This window comes from Sturnus vulgaris, chromosome 9, assembly GCF_052056855.1.
Source record: "Sturnus vulgaris isolate bStuVul1 chromosome 9, bStuVul1.hap1, whole genome shotgun sequence".
In the NCBI taxonomy this organism is placed as follows: domain Eukaryota; kingdom Metazoa; phylum Chordata; class Aves; order Passeriformes; family Sturnidae; genus Sturnus; species Sturnus vulgaris.
In genome coordinates, this window is record NC_142251.1 from 3,988,800 (window position 1) to 4,006,168 (window position 17,369).

Sequence of the window (17,369 nt, forward strand, 5' to 3'; positions counted from 1 at the left end):
GTTTATCCATAATTGGTGATGGCATAGTGCATCATTAGAAAAGAGAATATAGCAATGATGAGTTTAAGTTTTACAGATAAACACAAATGAAAGCTATCAGTCTTCACACCAAATTTCTTGCTCCTTTGCTTCTTGATCGTGTTTTTCAGTAAAGAGAAGGAACTGTGAACAAATATATATTCTCACGTGAGAGTTCGGGTTGCAAAGTTATGGCCTAAAAAATATTTTACATTAAACCAGAGCAGATTGCTTATGGCAACTCCTGCATAATGCAGGAACACAATGAAGAACTGCAGTGCATATTGCTCTTCAGGTCTGTTCTATTTTCATAGTTGTTGGTGGTTTTTTTGTTGTTGTTGTTGTTTTTTTTTAAGTAGAAAATATCATAGTATAATTACAAGTTCATTTGCATTCATATTACAAGCTGTGTGCTAGTAGTCTTTTCTATTTAGAAAGTATTATTAGCAAGTGTGACTTGCATCCATACATTTCAGAAATGAATGGGAATGAAGTTTTATAGTACTCAAAGTTCCCTCTCTACTTAGTCAGCTGCCAGGACCCCTCCTGTAAACTCCAGGACCTCAGCGAGGCCAGCAATACAATAAATGCAACTTCATTTTATTGTGCACTGGTCAAAGGCTAAGAGCAGCTCAATTACTGTTTTCCCAAAAAAAAAAATTGCTTTTTGGGAACTAAGGATCGCCAGTGTTTTATTGGACCTAATATGTAGAGACAACCATGTCTCCTCAAGGATGCCGTTTATTATTTCCTAATGAAAAAAATTACTGTATTTCTCCTTTAGTTCTTTGTCTTCCTAAATGGTGAAATTCTCACCAATAGGAAATTTTGCAGCAATGAAGTTGACTACTTACTTCTTTTAATTCACATTAGAATAAGTGGGTTCAATTGAGAATCTGACCTTTCATTTCTGTAATAAATTGAAATGAAGAAAACAGGTCTATAGCGAAAAGCTCCAATGCATCAACTACTTTTATAAATGTGGCTTGAATTTTGAATTTTTTATGCTGTAAAGGTTATTACATGACGTTATCTTTTATGCTTAATACCTAATGTGCTGCAGAAAGAATAATTGAGGGAGACGAAAATGATAATATTTGAGAATGTTACGAGATCTGTGCATGTACTTTCAATCAATCTGTTGGCTCAGCCTTTCCCTCTGCTCCCTGCCCTGTTAAATGCGTTGCCACCTTGCTTCAGCTCTCCCTCCTGTCAGGTGGATGTAAAATAACCTGTGGACATCTTTCTACGTTGTGAGCATCGTGGTGATGCCTGCCTGGCTGTCACACATCAGCAGCTGGGTACCTGCTGAACATCTGGGTGTCCTGCAGAGCATCTCGCTCCCAATTCCTGGTCAGATCCAATCCTCTGCCATGGTCTGAGCCCTCTTCCCTGTCAGCCCCGGGGGTGAATCAGATCTATCTAGAGGCTGCAAAAAGCTCTTCTTTCAGTAATTTACCTCGGTTAACGAGAGCAGCGCTGCTTTTATGCATTGATTGGAGATAATACTGGCGAAATGGCAATAACCTGGCAAATGTACTTCTCTCTGTGTGTAAATCCTTTCGAGAAGTGCATGACAGCCTCTGTTTTCTATGGGTCTCCGTTTGTAAAGAAGCTGTTATCACAGAATAAGTTTAATGGGTCGTGAATTTTGTGTTGAAAGGAGAGTCTCTCCATGACTTCTGATCCGCCTGCAACAGACCTATTGGCTCGGCAGCGAGTGCATTAGGCTAAATATGCTTCCTCCATTGACTCTGAAGGTAACAGCCCTAAATGCCTCATTAAATTTTCATGGGTGACTGCGAGAAGCCATGAGAAAAGCAGCACGCTGGTGGCGGTGGGGCCCCGGCCCGGCCGGAGCCCCGCGGCCGCGATGGCGGGGCCGTGTCCGGGCTCCACGCGTGGGCAGCGGCCGCCCCCGCCCCGGCTGCCCCACTGACTGCCCCATTGACCGTCCTGACTGCCCCACTGACTGCCCTTACTGCCCCATTGACCGCCCCACTGACTGCCCCGACTGCCCCATTGACTGCCCTTACTGCCCCACTGACCGCTCTGACTGCCCCATTGACTGCCCTTACTGCCCCACTGACCGCTCTGACTGCCCCATTGACCGCTCTGACTGCCCCAGTGATCGCCGTGACTGCCCCACTGACTGCCCTGACTGCCCCATTGACTGCCCTTACTGCCCCAGTGACCGCCCTTACTGCCCCAGTGACCGCCCTGACTGCCCCATTGACCGCCCTGACTGCCCCAGTGATCGCCCTGACTGCCCCATTGACCGCCCCACTGACCGCCCTCCGTGCGCTCCGGGGCAGTCCCTGGAGCCGGCGGTACCGATTCCCCCCCGGCCGTGCTCGGGCGCGGTGCTGCGGGCGGACGGGGGCTCTCCAGCCGCTCCGTTCGCACACGGGGGCTGCCCCGGAGGCGATGCCAGGCTCGGGACCAGCAGACGCGCCGAGCCTCCCCCTCCCCGCCCCGAGCCCCCTCCTCGCCCGTCCCCCTCTCCCTGCCCAGCTGCACAGCGGCGCTGAGACCCCCAGCCCTGGGAGAGGAGGAGAAGGAGGAGGAGGAGGTGGAGACCGACCCCTCATCAGCCGCGTTCCTCCACCGCACACCTCCCTTTTCCCCTCCCTCTGGCCTCAGCGCCGCGCTGGCGGGGCCGGAGAGGGCAGGCGGCGCGGGAAGGCGGCTCTGCCAGCATGGATGGGCCATGTGTATCCTAAGGAATAACAGCAGCTGCTGCGCCCACGATGGGGAGCAGAGGAGTGCGCGGAGGAGAGGGCTCGCTGGGGCAGGTGAGAGCGCCGGTCGCTGCTCCCCTGCGCGGCCGGTCCTCAGGGCGGCAGGTGCGGGGTGCGGGGGCTCAGCGGGGTGCGCTGCTCCTCCTGCGAGCGGGGACCCCCCGTCCCCGCAGCAGCATGGAAGGGCAGCTTTTCTCCGAAGGAAGTTTATTTTTGCCCGTCCTTCCTCCCCCTCCCGCTCGCTCCCGTCCCCCCGAGGCGGGGAAGGGGCTGGAATCCCCTGCGAGTCGCGGGAAGTTGCCGGCTGCGGGGGGAGGATGCCCCACACCCAGCCGAGCTCTGGGGCAAAGGGCTGGGGGCGCTTTCTCCATCCCCCGCAGCGGGGCAAGTAAAAAAAAAAAAAAAAAAAATCGAGGAGGGAGCCAGAGACGCGATGCGGCTGCGGGATTCCCCCCGCCGTGCCGGGGGTCCCTGGGATGCGCCGCTCCCCGGAGCATCGGGCGCTGCCGCCCCGCAGCTGGAAGCGCCGATCGGTCGCGGTAGTGCCCGCTATCCCCGGGAAGCGCCCCCCGCTGCCGGGCTGGGAGCCGGCCGAGGGCTGGGAGCCGGCCGAGGGCTGCGATGCGGCTCGGCTGCGCCGGCGCTGCCCTGCCCGGGAAGGTGCGGCAGGGCCGGGGACGCCGCGCTGAGGAGCGGCGGGGAAATGGCGCCCGGAGCGGGGCGGAGGGGCCGCTGGACGCGCGGCGAGCGGGGCGAGCTCGCCTTCCCCAGCCGGGGACCCTCCGGGGACCGCCCGCTGGTCCCCGGCCAGCAGCCCCCGGCGCTGGCCAGCGGTGCGCGGTCCAGGGGAGCGGGTGCAGAGTGGCCGCTTGCGGTAGAGGTGCTGCGGGTTCATGCGCCTCTGCTTTAGGGGAGAACCCGACAAACCTTCCCCATGATCTGAGTGTTTTGGAGTGCTTTCTTGTCGGCACTGTGCACGGCCACCGAGTCACCAGGAGCGGGCAGCCGGGAATGAAAGTTCAGGGCGCTGCGGTGGGAGGAAGGTGGGAACAGGAGGTGCTGCCAGGCTGGATCAGGACAGCGGTGACAGAGCCCCCAAGGGCCGGCAGGACAAGCAGAGCATTGTGAACTCCCCAGAGCCACCTCTTCCTTCGGTGTTTTCCAAGGTGTTTCACACGCTGGGAGCTCGGGTTCATGACCGGCACATTGGAAACGCCTCTATGAATGGAGAAGTGGGATGCTGGGACCAGTAACCATAGTAAAGAACAGTAGATAACAAAGCTGGTTTCTGTGCTGGAGAGTCCTGGAGCTCGCAGACGAATGGGAAGTTTTTAATTTCTCGACGAACTTCTCTTTCATTGTATATTTCAAACTGCTTAAGTCAATTTCCAGGTCTTTCCCCGAAGTAGTTTTAAAAGCAAAGTCCTTGGAACTCTTTGCCATTTGTCTAAATTCTGAATGCATGTCTGAAGCATTTAATCATGTTTATTGTTTTCAGCCACTCAGACGGAATAAAAATTACTTATCGTTGACGAAGCTTATCTCACAAGCTGTTTCACAGTATGTTTCCATTGCAAGACACAGCGCTGTGTTAAACTACTGATGACTGTATTGTTTATTGTTCTTTCATTCCCCACCCTCACCCCCTGTAACACCAGTATCAATCTGTTCCTTACTGCTGTACTCAAAAATAATGGAGGAGCAAGTTTTCACCAGTTTGGTATTTTCACTCGTAGTGGAGATTGATGTCTTTTATATTTGCTCTTAAGCTGTTTTTCATTCAGTGTGCTAAGGGCAGTTGATGTATTAAAAAAGGAATCAAGGCATAAAGCTTAAAGGGACTTTCAAACTCCTGAGCTGAAACTGTGCATGGAATTAGTGCTGGATCCACAGCAATGTTTTTTTGTTTATCCACATACATAACACCTTCCTGAAGCATCAGATTCCTTGCCCCTTTGTCATTACCTTTTTATGTCATTACACAGCTAAAATGCACTATTCACACTGGGCAAGAAATACAGATTTATTGTTTGGAGTGTTTTGATCTTGGACTGTACTTCATAGGTGATTTTGCTGCACTTTAACAGTATCTCAACACAGTGATGGAGGACACCATCATGTTTTCTTGTAGGATTACCTTTGGGACCTTAGTGACTGCACACATCAGTGGTTTCATCTTAGGAGGATTGAAATTGATTTTCTTCTTTTTCTTTTTTTTTCTTTTTTTTTTTTTTTATCTTAGCCAGTGAAAGACCCTGTGTGTGTCCTTTGACCCATGGCCTCACATGATGAAGTGAAACCAATAGTGGAGGATGTAGACTTGAAGTAGCTGCTACTAAAATGTAGAGGTATCAGAATGAACCCCTTGTGCTGGTGATCATGTGTGATTCTTTGGGCAAGGCACAGTTTTTAAAATTTGCAAAATTTGTAAAACTGCTGCATATATGTATCAAAATAAATTTAAAGCATGAGCATTATGATACTTTTTTTTGTACTTTTGATGGGTCCTTGCTCAACCAAAGAAAGATTGACCATTCCCTCTCATCCATAGCAGGCCTTTGTCTCTGAAGTATTTTATGTTTCAAATTTTTGCAAGGTATTTGTGTTGAATTAACAGAAGCCAAGCTCAGCAGCTAAATATCAGTGAGGTAGGAGAACCTCTTTTTACAACCCTGTTTGCATTTTAAACTGATAGCAAATACTAGCAAAGAGGAACACGATTTTCTAGGTGTTATAGTTCGAATTAACTTTCCCAGTCAATATTTAGTCAAGGTCTTGATGGTTAAAGTTAACTGTCCAAGTCAATGTTTAGTCAAGGTAATGACTTGGTTTTTATAAACACTACCCAAGCATTCTTGCAGAATTAATCAGAGTTGCTTGCTCAGCCAATTACTTAGGAATAAAGCTACGTTATTACTTGGTCTCTCATATGTCCTGTTCTATTTGGTGTTATTTCAGCAGTGCTTGCTTTCAGCCCTTCTGTGGCTTCATCCTTACAGCACCAGCTCTGTCTTTAAGCCATTTATTTGCCTGGTGGTTTTGGGAGGTAAAGGAAATCCTGCACGAACCTGTTTTTGTGGATAGGAAGATGAAGTGTGGAGATGCCAGGTGCTGGCTCCCAAAAGGAAGTGCAACATGTAGTGCTAAAAAAATTTTATTTCCGTCCAAGAAAGTCTTCAGGAGCCTGTACTGAGCAGCTCCTTGTGCAGTGCTCAGGCAGAGATGAGCATTTGGGATAAAGCAGTTATTAACAATGTATGAAAACCATTTTGGTGTCTGGGACAAAAGTGATGAAACTGAGAATTGTTGGCATTGGTACTTACACTGAAAGATGGAAGCATGTTGTGATCTGGGAAAGAACAGGAAATCTTTATTGTGATTCTTCATTTCTTGGCATCCCTTTAAATGGGATCTTCATTCTTCCAGGATGGCACTTTAGTCTGACACTGAAATCACAGTCTGGACTTCATTGTACCAGTGTTTTTTCTTTCTTTTTTTTTTTTTTTTTTTTTTTTTTTTTTAATTGTATCACTTGCAAATGCATTCCCTGCAATTACATGGGTATTAGAGTAGATATTCATTAGGATTTTACTAATCTGAACCTCAAGTGCTGTTCTGCAAATTTGCCAGCCTTTGTAAGGCAGTGCTTGACTTCATCAGCTGCACTGTTTTATTATGAATATTTTGATACAGTAGAACGAAGAGTATATATTCTAAACCAAGTAATTAATCAGATTGAAACATTTTCATTTTCATACTTTGATTTGTCACAAAGAGAGCCTACAGCTCTATGTTTTTCCCTTAACACTAGTTTTTGCCCAGTCTAACTGCAGCCAAATGACATTTCATGGTGGTGGTTTAAGAATTTCATCCATGAATCAACCTTCCATTTCTGTTTCAAGGCAGCAGAATTGTCAGAACTTAGAGAAGGTGAGTAAACCCAATAGTGTGAGCTCCAGGAAAGGAACCTGCATTTGTGTGTTTAATGTTACACCACTGTCAAACACATTTTTAAGTGTAAGCAGTGTTTTCAATTCTTTGTTTAGGTGGTTCAGCCATGTGCACAAATCCTCTGTCAGAACCCACCAGTGTGAGCCTTGCTGGTGACACTGGGGTCTGTGGTGGATCTCTCTCAAGGTGGTGCCACATTGAAGAACCAGAGCAGGGCAAGACCTGTCATCTTTTGTCTCTTAATCAATATATTGCTTTTTTTGGCATGGGAATGAGGCTGATTCCCTGCATGACCCGTGTGTTGGTGCAGAGGCTGCCCAAGCCCAGCCCTTCAGCCAGCTGCATGTCCTGAGCAGCTGCATCCACAGCAGAGCAGCAGCGTTGCTGAAGGGCTGCTTGTCACATCTTGCTCTGGCTCAGTCCTCTCCTGAGACGTGTGAAGCTGTTGACATGAACTTATGGCCCTTGGAGGCGTGAAGGTTTCCTTATGGAATCAGGGAGGGGATGGCTGTGGGTGAGCTTTTGAAAATGCAGTGTTCCTGCTGGGGGAGCAGGCTCCAGGCACTTTCCAGCCCTTGATCCTTTGCACTTTCTACAGAGTCATCCCGTTACTCTTGGTTTAATGAGGATGCAGAGGTTATTTCTCTTCAGGGTATTTTATCTTATATTTTATATTTATTTTCTATCTTATGTTTTATATTCTTATCTTGAGGATAAGAATATTTTTCTTAGGTTTTAGATGTACAGAAGAAATTCCTCCCTGAGGATGCTGAGGGATCTTTTCCCTGGCACAGGGAAAAAGAGAAGCTGTGGCTGCTCCATCCCTGGAAGTGTCCAGGGCCAGGTTGGACAGGAGCAACCTGGGAGAGTGGAAGATGTCCCTGCCCATGGCAGGAGGTTAAACTGGTTGAGCTTTAAGGTCTCTCTCAACTCAAACATTCTGTGATTTTATGATATGTACCACAAAAAAAATTAGGGCAGTTGCTGTTTTTTTCTGTATTGAATTTCGTCTGTCTCTGTGTACATACACACACATATACATATATATATATATATGCAAAGATTCATTAGCTGCTCTTTTTACTACATAAAGATTTCTCAGGTCTCCAGGTACTGCCAAGCAGTTACACTGAGAGATTCCACACCCCTCCCACCCCCAAATAGTGATTGCTCTTGTGGGTAGAGAAGCATCAGTTTCTTGAGAGTCTTTGCAATTCCCTGAGCCTGAAGGCAAATGAATAGAAATTTAGTGGACCACCTAGTTCTTGACTCAAAATTCTCCAAAGAGGAGTCTGACCTAATTTATATTGTACTGGATCAAATAATCCTATCATGCATGTGTGCTTGCTGTTTTGTTTTCTTTTAGCAGGCATATTGCTGTCTTGCAGAAACTTCAGGTTCAGATGTTAGGCAATGTCCCTGTGGTTTTGGGAGGTGCATTTCCTCAGTGAGTACTTACTGGAAAATTACATTTAAAGGACACTTGTAAAGAGGAGAACAATCAAGACAGAGTACTAAGGCTGTTAGAATTATTCATACCTGACTGTGAATGTACTGTTGTTCAGTACTGAGGATAATCAAGAGTCCTCTAATACAAAGTCTCCTTATTATTATTACTGAGGATGGAGCTGGAATCTCCCAAAAGTGATTTTTGTAGCAAAAAATGTGGTATAAATATCTCGGTCATCACATATCCCTGTGATAGGGATTCTGGTGGGGTTTGCTGTGGGTGATTGTAGGGTTGCTCATGGGGTTTGTTGGGGCCAACAGGTGTTGAAGCTCCTTGGAAGCTGATCATCATCCAGACACTGCAGTTGTGGCCTCTTAAAGCAATTCCAGGTGGGAATTTCTGTAGAGAGTAGCATCAGTAGCAATCAGCAATCAGTAGCAATTCTGTAGAGAGTAGCATCAGATTGTCTGTCCCAAGATATACTCCAAAGCTTATCAATCCATCTGTGTTCATGTCCTGGAAAAGAACTGTCTAAACCTGCACAGGTTCATTCTTGGGGAGCTTAGGAAAGTTTTGAGTCTGCAGAATTTCAAGCTCATACCAACAGTAACCTGAAAACAGTTCTTTGCTTTTGAATTTCTTGAAGAACTTGAATTACTGGGAATGCAATACCCATTTCATAGTTTTGGTTTTACAGAAATATCTTCCACCCTTCTGGCAGAGCAGTAACTTAGAGAACAGCAGGCATCAATATTTGTTGTTTCTTAATCTAAAGGATTATACCTTTTTTTCCAATAATTGAAGTAACTGAGGGGAAAATTAATGAGTGGTCTTCTTTTATGGCATAAAAAAAAAAAAAAAGCTGTATTTCTGTTCCTGATTACTTGAGATGCAGCTCAATAAACTATGCTGAAACAGCAAAAGAAAAAGAGCACTTCAACTTGTTTAACCTTTCCAGGACCTGTTAGTCTCTGAGACTGGCCAGAACAATTGTATTGGCATGTGCTTTTTGCCAGATTAACATGGATTAGGTCACTTGAATTCTCCCCTCGTTGAGTTCATACCTTTCCTTTAATCCCCTCTCATAGTATCTGTCAGTATTGATGGGGGAAGGAAAAGCTTTTCCCGTATTTGGGGTATTTTTAACAAATAGTTCACATGAAGAGTTTGTTTTACCTTTTTTGATTTCCTTGTGTAACCTTTAAAAACCAAATACTTCTTTAACCTCTCGTGTTTTGCTTGTGGCTGTGGTGGGGTAGGAGACTCTGCTTCCTTGATCTGGAGGTTAGTGGTGATGGGCACACTGATAACTTGGTGCTGGAGAGGATTCCAGGCTTAGGAATTTCCAAGTGGCTACATGGTTAAGTCAAGCATAAAAGTAATTAGGGAAAAAAGCAAAATACTTCTAAACTTTAATGTAGCACAGCTGCTATTCAGGAAATTGTACTGCTCTTCAGTTCATCAACAGTCAATGCAGCAAATATTTTATTAATATTTCAATTTTCCCTTTCATTCCTTTATGTAAAAAATACACACTTAATTTAGTTTTATTGTTACTGCCTCTTATGTCAGTTTTCTTCTAGTTCTGAGGCAGATTAACAAATTCAGACATTTTAATGGCAAGATTAGATGACCTGTTGGGTGTTCATGTCTTTTAGCAACTATTCCACAAATATCAAGGGTCTTCCCAGCAGGTGGATTTCCACCCTGCTTTTTATGCATAATGAAGGTTTTCCCATTCTAGGATTTTAATTTCTGTGAACATGCATACATTTGGAAATGTATTTATTATGCCACAGTAACACTGACAGTGTCACTTGAAAATATTGTGGTCCCTGTTTGTGGTTTTATAGCACCTGGTAGTTGTTTGCAATAAAGACTCCCCTTTTTAATTGCACTGTAATTAATACAAAACAAATCAACAGGAAGTGCTACTTCACACAGCGTGTTGGCAGTTAGCTCAAGTTTAAAAACAGTAAAAAAAATATCAGTGAGTTTAATAAAGATTATTTTATGAATGGAGTTCTTCTTTCAGGCTGCTGAAGTAATCAAATCTCACGTTATGGCTTCAGGACAGTTTTCCACCCACCATCCCTGTGTGATAGTTTTTATATATTCTGACCCATTTTTCTTCTTCCTGAAACAAGAGAAATAAAATGTTTGAGAAGTCCTAAAGAGGATAACAAATTGAATTGACCACTTACTGTTCCTGGCACTCAAATTTTATGGTCCTTACCTCCCTAGTGATGGAGTGAGCTATTCACCAGCACTGCGTGAGAGTTGCAGCTGATGAAATTTGGTAAAGTTCTTTCAAATCAGAGCCACTACACTGATTCACATCACATGAGGGCTTGTCCCCTGTTGCTGTGTTACATTTGTAGCAAATACTAATTGAATTTGGTGCATACAGATCCTCACAGAAAAGTGAGAATTGTACTGAGTGAATCCCACTGTGCCAGGCTTCAGTTTCTGGATTTCAGTGCAGGATGCTCTCAGAGAAAACTTGAAATCTTCTTTATGCTGTCAAACAACACCAGAAAAATAACTCTGCTGCAGCCTCAAAACAGGTCTGAGAGTTCAGCACTGCTGAGTTTGGGCTTGAAAAGAACAGCAAGTGATTTACATAAGGGAGCTCTGGTTGCAGCTCTTTATTTTCTTCGTGGCTGTGGGTCCAACAAACTACCTGTGATTGTCCCTTTTGGATGTAGAGATTCTCACGTTTCATTCTTGCATAATTTGTTCTGTTGGATTCTTGGATGAGGTGAAGAGGTGGCAGAGGGAGGACTCTCCAAGGGATGCTTCTGTTCCTCACCAGTCCTTGTAGAAGCAGCTGAGTTTTTTAGCTTAGATACAATGCCCAGTCCTGACAGCTGAAATGTAGGTGAGAAAAATCCTGTTCTCAGTCACTGGCCTCGAGCTGCCTTTTTTTCCAGGGAGCAGAAATCCAGGAGAGCAGATCATGCACATCAAGCTTCAAAATATTGCTCAGGCTGTGTAGAGAACTAACTCTGTTCTTTATTGCAAAGATCATCTCTAGTTCAAAGAACAGACTGCAAGTGACCCGTACACATTGTGGGTGGCTGATTCTGCTAATCAGTGTTTTTAGATGGAGCTTTTTGGTGGAGATGGGAAGAAGGACAGTGCTGAGAAGGGAAAGAGTACAGGTAGAGTCATTTGTCTTGTGGATCTGGTAACACAAGAATAAATTTTCCTGGTGAGTAGAGTGTTGATTGTCTTCTTTGTGGCTGGAAGTGTGTACATAATTTGTAATGTAGCTAATGAGTAAAGCAGGTATAAAACAATTTTAATGTCTGTATTGGGTTGCCTCTAAGACTTTTTCTCATTCTGGTGGACTAGGATTATCTTTGGCTGCTTCACAGTGATTAGTTATTAATTTATTAAGGAGATGTATTTTGAGGTTGAATGATAGTGAATATATCTTATTTTCATATGTGCACATATATTTTCATGAGAAGGACTGACACTGGATTTTTCCAAGACAGTCTAAGGTTTGATTTGTTACAAGAAAGAGACATCCAGAAACTGCTAGGAATTGTGCTGATTTAGTGTACATCTGGTTTCTTCTCCAAAAAGCTGTTCTGGAGATCAGTTTAGGTTCACTTTTGTGTATTCAAACAATACTGGAAAAAACCAAAAGAACTGAAACAGAGATGTCTGGAGGATTCCTTCCCACTTGGGGCATGAAAGTTGCAGCTCTTACGTGAAAATGTTCAACTTAAGACGAAGTTACAATCAGCAGGAATAGAAGTAGTTAATGATAGCTCTGTAGTTTTAAATTAATCCAGCATGGAAAAGTTCAGCCTAGAGTTCCAGGAGATGGTTGAAGAGGTTTGGTCACTGCTGGCACACTTCTGGTGGGCTGCATCTTTATCATTCCAGTATCACTGCATGAGATAAAATGCAGACATGACAACATCTTGTGTATTAATCCTGCTGAGTCCTAATTGTTCCAGCAATTGCTTCCTGTAAGAACTTGGCCACACTGGGTACATTAGGGAGAGCACAGTGCTAAATAGAATGAATTGTGTATTCAGATCTACTTTAGCTTGTACTTGCAAAAAAGTGGAGAAAATCTTGACTGCCTGTCGTGAAAGTAAAGGGGATAATGTCTAGAGGAACAGTTCCAATGCTTGACAATTAATAATAGCACTTTGAAGAGAAGCTTTTAGCAGAAGCAAGCACACAGGTTAAGAGTAGTACAGAGAACAATGTAATTTTTGTGCTAATATGTTGAGATCAAATAAGTCATTAATAGGAGAATAATTTATAAGGATGATGCAAGTAGGAGAGTAAAGTTCTTCTAAATATTAATCTACAGCATATATTATTTATTGTTGTAATAAAAGGTTGAGAAGTAGACAGGGGAGAGCTGAAATGCCTTGCAACTTCTAGTAGAGTTCACAAAGTGCTTTTTTAAAGGAAATTTCCTTTAAATGGAAAATGCTGGCGTAACCTTTTGGTGAGGTAGTGGTAAGTTTCTAAATGCATCTCTGTGCAGTAATGTGAGAAGGAAACTTCTGAACCGAAGTTCTCTTCTGGAGGCTGAACAATCCCAACTCTCTCAGCCTCTCCTGCCAGCAGAGCTGCTCCATCCCTCTCATCACCCTGGTGCCTCCTCTGGACTCACTCCTACAGCACCACGTCCTTCCTGAGCTGTGTATCACACTTGGGAAGAGAAATCCTGAGTCGTGGCACCTGGAAAAGAGTGTTACAGCCCTCCCACCTCACATGCCAAAAGTTGTCTTTTTAAAGTAGCTTATTACATTTCCTTGTTACAGCCCTAGAAGCTGTGGTGCTACAGTGTACCCAAAATTTCAACAATACAGTGGGAAAAGCAGCTCAGGGAAGAGTTGGGGTGCAGAAAAGAAAGAGCTGCTGTTACAGGTACAATGTGTTACTACCCATGGCCTCCCTTTTATAATAAATGATAATTTTATATTTAACAGCAACTCGTGAAACAGTCTAATGATGTGTTAATAAACTAGAGTGGGATACATTTTAATTGTTGGTTTTTTTTCAAAGGTTTTTTATCTGCTGGCCTACTTCTTCGGGAGTGTGAGTGGATGATTAGGTTATGTATTCTATTTTTGAACACTCTTTTTGTAGTACAAAGCCTCGCGTGCTTCTGTCATTCAAAAACCTGACATGACTGAATCCCCTCCTGTGATAATTCTGATTGATCACTGAGGCTTTTAAGGCACTAATACCACCTGTAGAAGAATTCTTAGCATGTGGCAGAAATGTGTCTTGCTTATTATGGAGAAGTGGAGTTCACACATGTTCACAGAGATTTGCAAAACAGCTCCTTGTAAATTTTTGCAATGACTGTAAGTCAGACTGTGTGAATGGAGGATTCAGCCTTCTTTATATTTTGTGAAAGCTTTTCTATGTGTTTCTTGTTCTTGTGTGATATTCTGGCACCTGTTGATGTTTGAAAGATTATTTCCACGTTTCAGTGTGCAGTATGGGGTAGAAAATGGCTTTACTGATGTTTTTCCTGGAGTTAGTGAGAGATGTTGTTTCTGCCATTAGATAATCTTCATATATTATTGTTGATATGTGTTGTTAACGTAAATAAAGTGTTGCTTGCCTTTAGTTTTTAGCTGTGGTAAAACAGATGTTTTTTGAGCTCTGGTTTAGTGCTTTTCACTGCTGTTGTGTGGCTAAATCTCCCAGGAATTCTGTTCCCCAGGGATCCACTTTTCCTCGTGCCCAAGTGAGCAGTAAAAAAGCTTTTGCCCTGCACAGAAACCTGTAAGTTCTGCACGTGCTTCCAACTTCTGTGTCTTCATCTCTATTGGACATAGGTAGAAAATGTAGCACTACTTCCTGAAATGGCCATCAGAGCTTTCTAATGAGACACTTGGATTTTTTTTCCTCCTTTGACAGAATTAAATGTTACCTATTAACCATAATGCTTAAATTGATGAAGTGTAAAACTAGTGAAATGGGTTACACGGAAGGGAAGTGAAAATATTATGAACCGTGTGCCCTAATTTATACCTTCTTAGAAAATTCATCTAATGAAATTAAGTATTTGGAATAATTCAGCGTATGATATTCAACAAGAATTACAGCAGTAATGGTAGGATGATCTTGCTTTTATTACAATAAGGAAGATACAGCTCCTTTTCAGGGGAGGAACATCAAATCCTATTTTGTTGAGATCCACGTGCCATCATCAAGTCCAGGTTTTCTTTTCCTGTGGACCTACACTGTTCTGTTTAATTGAGTAGCTGTGACAGCAGTTCTGCTGTGTTCTTTGTGACCTTAAATAGAGGCAAATGAGGTGCCAGCTCTTTGTGTGAGTTCTTAATTCCAATTTTCTTGTCCCTCTCCCGTCCTCATGGCTCCTTATCTGGGTGCAGCTCCTCTCTCGTCAATGATTGTCTCCATCCACTCCTAAGCTCCCCCTCCCACAAAGCTGTTTTTACATCTTGACTCCCAGACTGAACCTCCCAAGTCCTCCATTATTAAACAGCTCTCACAAATTCTTCTCTTCTGCTTCTTGTGATACAAGACTTTATGTCAGAGCCAATCCCTTTTTTCTCTGCTCTGACTCTTCTGCTTTATGCGTTCAAACTCAGCAGTTTGCTGGGAGCCCTGATGGAAAGATGAACCTCTTGCTGTCACTTTCACTGTTCTGTGTAATTTCAGTTCAAAGTTGTAATTAAAGGAATCGTCCATTTTCCAGGGCAATGCTTATAGGAATGTGAATGCACATTTTAGTTCCTTCTGGAGGCTGCAGGAGGAGTGATAATATCGAGGGATTTTTGTATAGAGGAGTCATCCTGAACAAATGTAAAATCTCATTTTCTATTTTAAGTAGTTTTGGGGTTAGGATTTTTGGTTTGTGGCTTTTTCTTTTGGTCTGTTGGCTTTTTCTTTTTTGGGCAAGGGTATTGTTGTTGGTTTGTTTTAGTATTAGCAAGAAAACCAGATCTGTGATATGAAGACCAAATCCTATTCCCAGTTTCAAAACTCAGTAAACTTTTCAGATATAAGTTTGTGATGATTATTTAACGTGGTCAAAAACACAATATTTCCCTACAGTGTAAATTGTGAAAGTGATTCAACCCATTCATCCCTCACATCCTGAAAATCCCCCCAAAGCAGATAGACTTGACGTGTAGAACTGTGGCCTGAACAGTTAAAAATCAGACAAAGCTGCAAAGTGATTAAAGGGAGTGAGAAGTGTCAGCCAACCTTATCCACAGGTGGTGCTTCCTACCCTGGCTTTGAGAAGAGGAAATTTAAATAGGTAATTTATGTAAAGGGAATTCCTTAGCAGTGTTACTGTTGATAGTTATTTATGATAGCTACATCATAAATAAATTACCCAGAATTTTGGTGAAATTTTAGACCTTGAGACCAAAGGTGTAAGAGGTAACTGGAAGAGTGGATTTTGTGAGGATTTTGTACTTGCTGAGGTGCTCTGGGACTGGTTGGTTTAGTCAATACAAATTGTGCTGTATCTGATGACTCCTGTGAGACAGAGCAGGAGGGTCATTGACACCAAGAGTTCTCTTGACTCTTGATATGGGAGAGAAGAATTTGAACTGCACTGGTGTTTGGCTTTTATCTTTCTCAGGATAATCATGGTGTGTTTAATGGCTATATGTGTGAAGCATTTTGTTTAGGTAATTGAGTTTAGGATGTGGCTTTGGAATTCAGGGGGAGGAAGATGTATAATTACAACCAATATTACTCTTCTTGAGCACTTAGAGAATTCAAGACATGCAAATGCTAAGTCGGGGAGTGGAAATGTCATCCTTCAAAGACACGTGAAATGCAAGGACTGTGATAAAAGTGTTGTGCACTTTGAGGTATCTGAGTTACAAAGAATGCTTGTAGTTCATGGAATTATATCCATGAATCTTTTAATATACTCAGGTTATTCTTTATTTCCTATGGAGCATTGCAGAATTCGTTTCCCTGGAGGTGACTGAAGTAAGGCTGGAAAAAATCCTACCTGATCTTTAATAATCCTTCACACATATGGTAATACTCCTGAATTGCACTATCATTGGATAATTTACACGTAAATCCTTTCATTTCTGTGCTCCCACCTTCAAAAAAAAATCCTCTAGTGTTATGGGGAGCCAAGGATTGCACACTTGAAATACCTTGGCCTTGCTGCCAGTTCAGTCTCACCTGCTTACACTGATTTATTGTAGTTTTGGGGTTTTTTTTCAGAGGGCAAGACTGAAAAATACATTTCTCCCATTATAGTTAATAGATTCAGGAAGTAATTTGCAGATCAGGAAACAATGGATCTCGTATAATAAACTCACTGCCTAGGTAATTCATAAGGAAGATAAACTTGTATTGTTAAGCTTGCACATTTTACTCTTATTTGTAGGCCATGTATTGCTCTCCTGTGCTTTCCACCATTAAGCAGTAACATTATTGCATTAGTAAAAAAGCACTGCTGCTTTGACTGGCTTTCAGAACCACACACAAAATCAGATAATGCATTTTACTGAATTATGAAGGGCTGTGTTATTTGTTTATAACTGCTCACTTAGTTATTGCTCTCAGGGCTCCGTGTTACAATTTAATCACTTCCCTGCATCTCCGGAGTTCTCACAGGCTGGCAGTGAAGGGGCCAGGCAGAGTGAGTGGCAGCTAAGTGTTTCAATCAGTCAGGATGCTGATTTATTTCTGTGAGGAGGAGTGTAAAGGAAATGAGAATGGCTGTTTTTTGTAAGTGATGCGCTGAGCAGTCATCATTTAAACACTGGAGGTCACACATAAGCACTGAAATCTTGAGAAAGGGGAAAAAAAAAGCCCCACAGGAGTGTGTGTCACCCTCAGTGCACACAGGCTTGGGGAAGTGTGTGGTGCTCAGCACAAAATGCAGCACAAAGGGTGAGTCTGGAATCCTTTCACTTACAGGGTTTTCCTCACAAAAGAACATATATGAAGCATTAAAAGGCAGGGTGTTAGGCATTCTTTGTTGTCTAGTTACTGTAAACAGCTGTGAAGGTTTTAACTGTATTCAGGATTCTGGCATTGCAGAATGTTTAAACTGGACCCAAAGAATTGGAATAGGGCAGGTAGTGTAAATATCTGTGCAAACGGATCCCTTTTGGAGTTAGAAATATAATTAACTTGAGCAAAACTAGGAGTAAAAACATTGTGGAATATTATATCTGTGCTTTAAAGATATTCATAGGTATGCCTGA

At 43.2% G+C, this 17,369-nt stretch overlaps 1 protein-coding gene across 17 annotated transcripts in view; it reads left to right on the top strand.

Annotated features, from left to right (window-relative positions):
- Positions 1-17,369, top strand: part of DAB1 (DAB adaptor protein 1) — a 413,546-nt gene that overhangs the window by 266,045 nt on the left and 130,132 nt on the right. For 3 of the 17 annotated variants that reach the window (XM_088169652.1, XM_088169654.1, XM_088169661.1), the window contains one exon: positions 5,002-5,107. The exons of 12 other annotated variants lie outside the window; for them this stretch is intronic. The gene's annotated coding sequence lies outside the window, so the exon portion shown is untranslated. Of the gene's footprint in view, positions 1-2,632; positions 2,814-5,001; positions 5,108-17,369 lie in introns of those variants that run through there. 2 more of the 17 variants (XM_088169653.1, XM_088169657.1) reach the window with 2 other exon arrangements.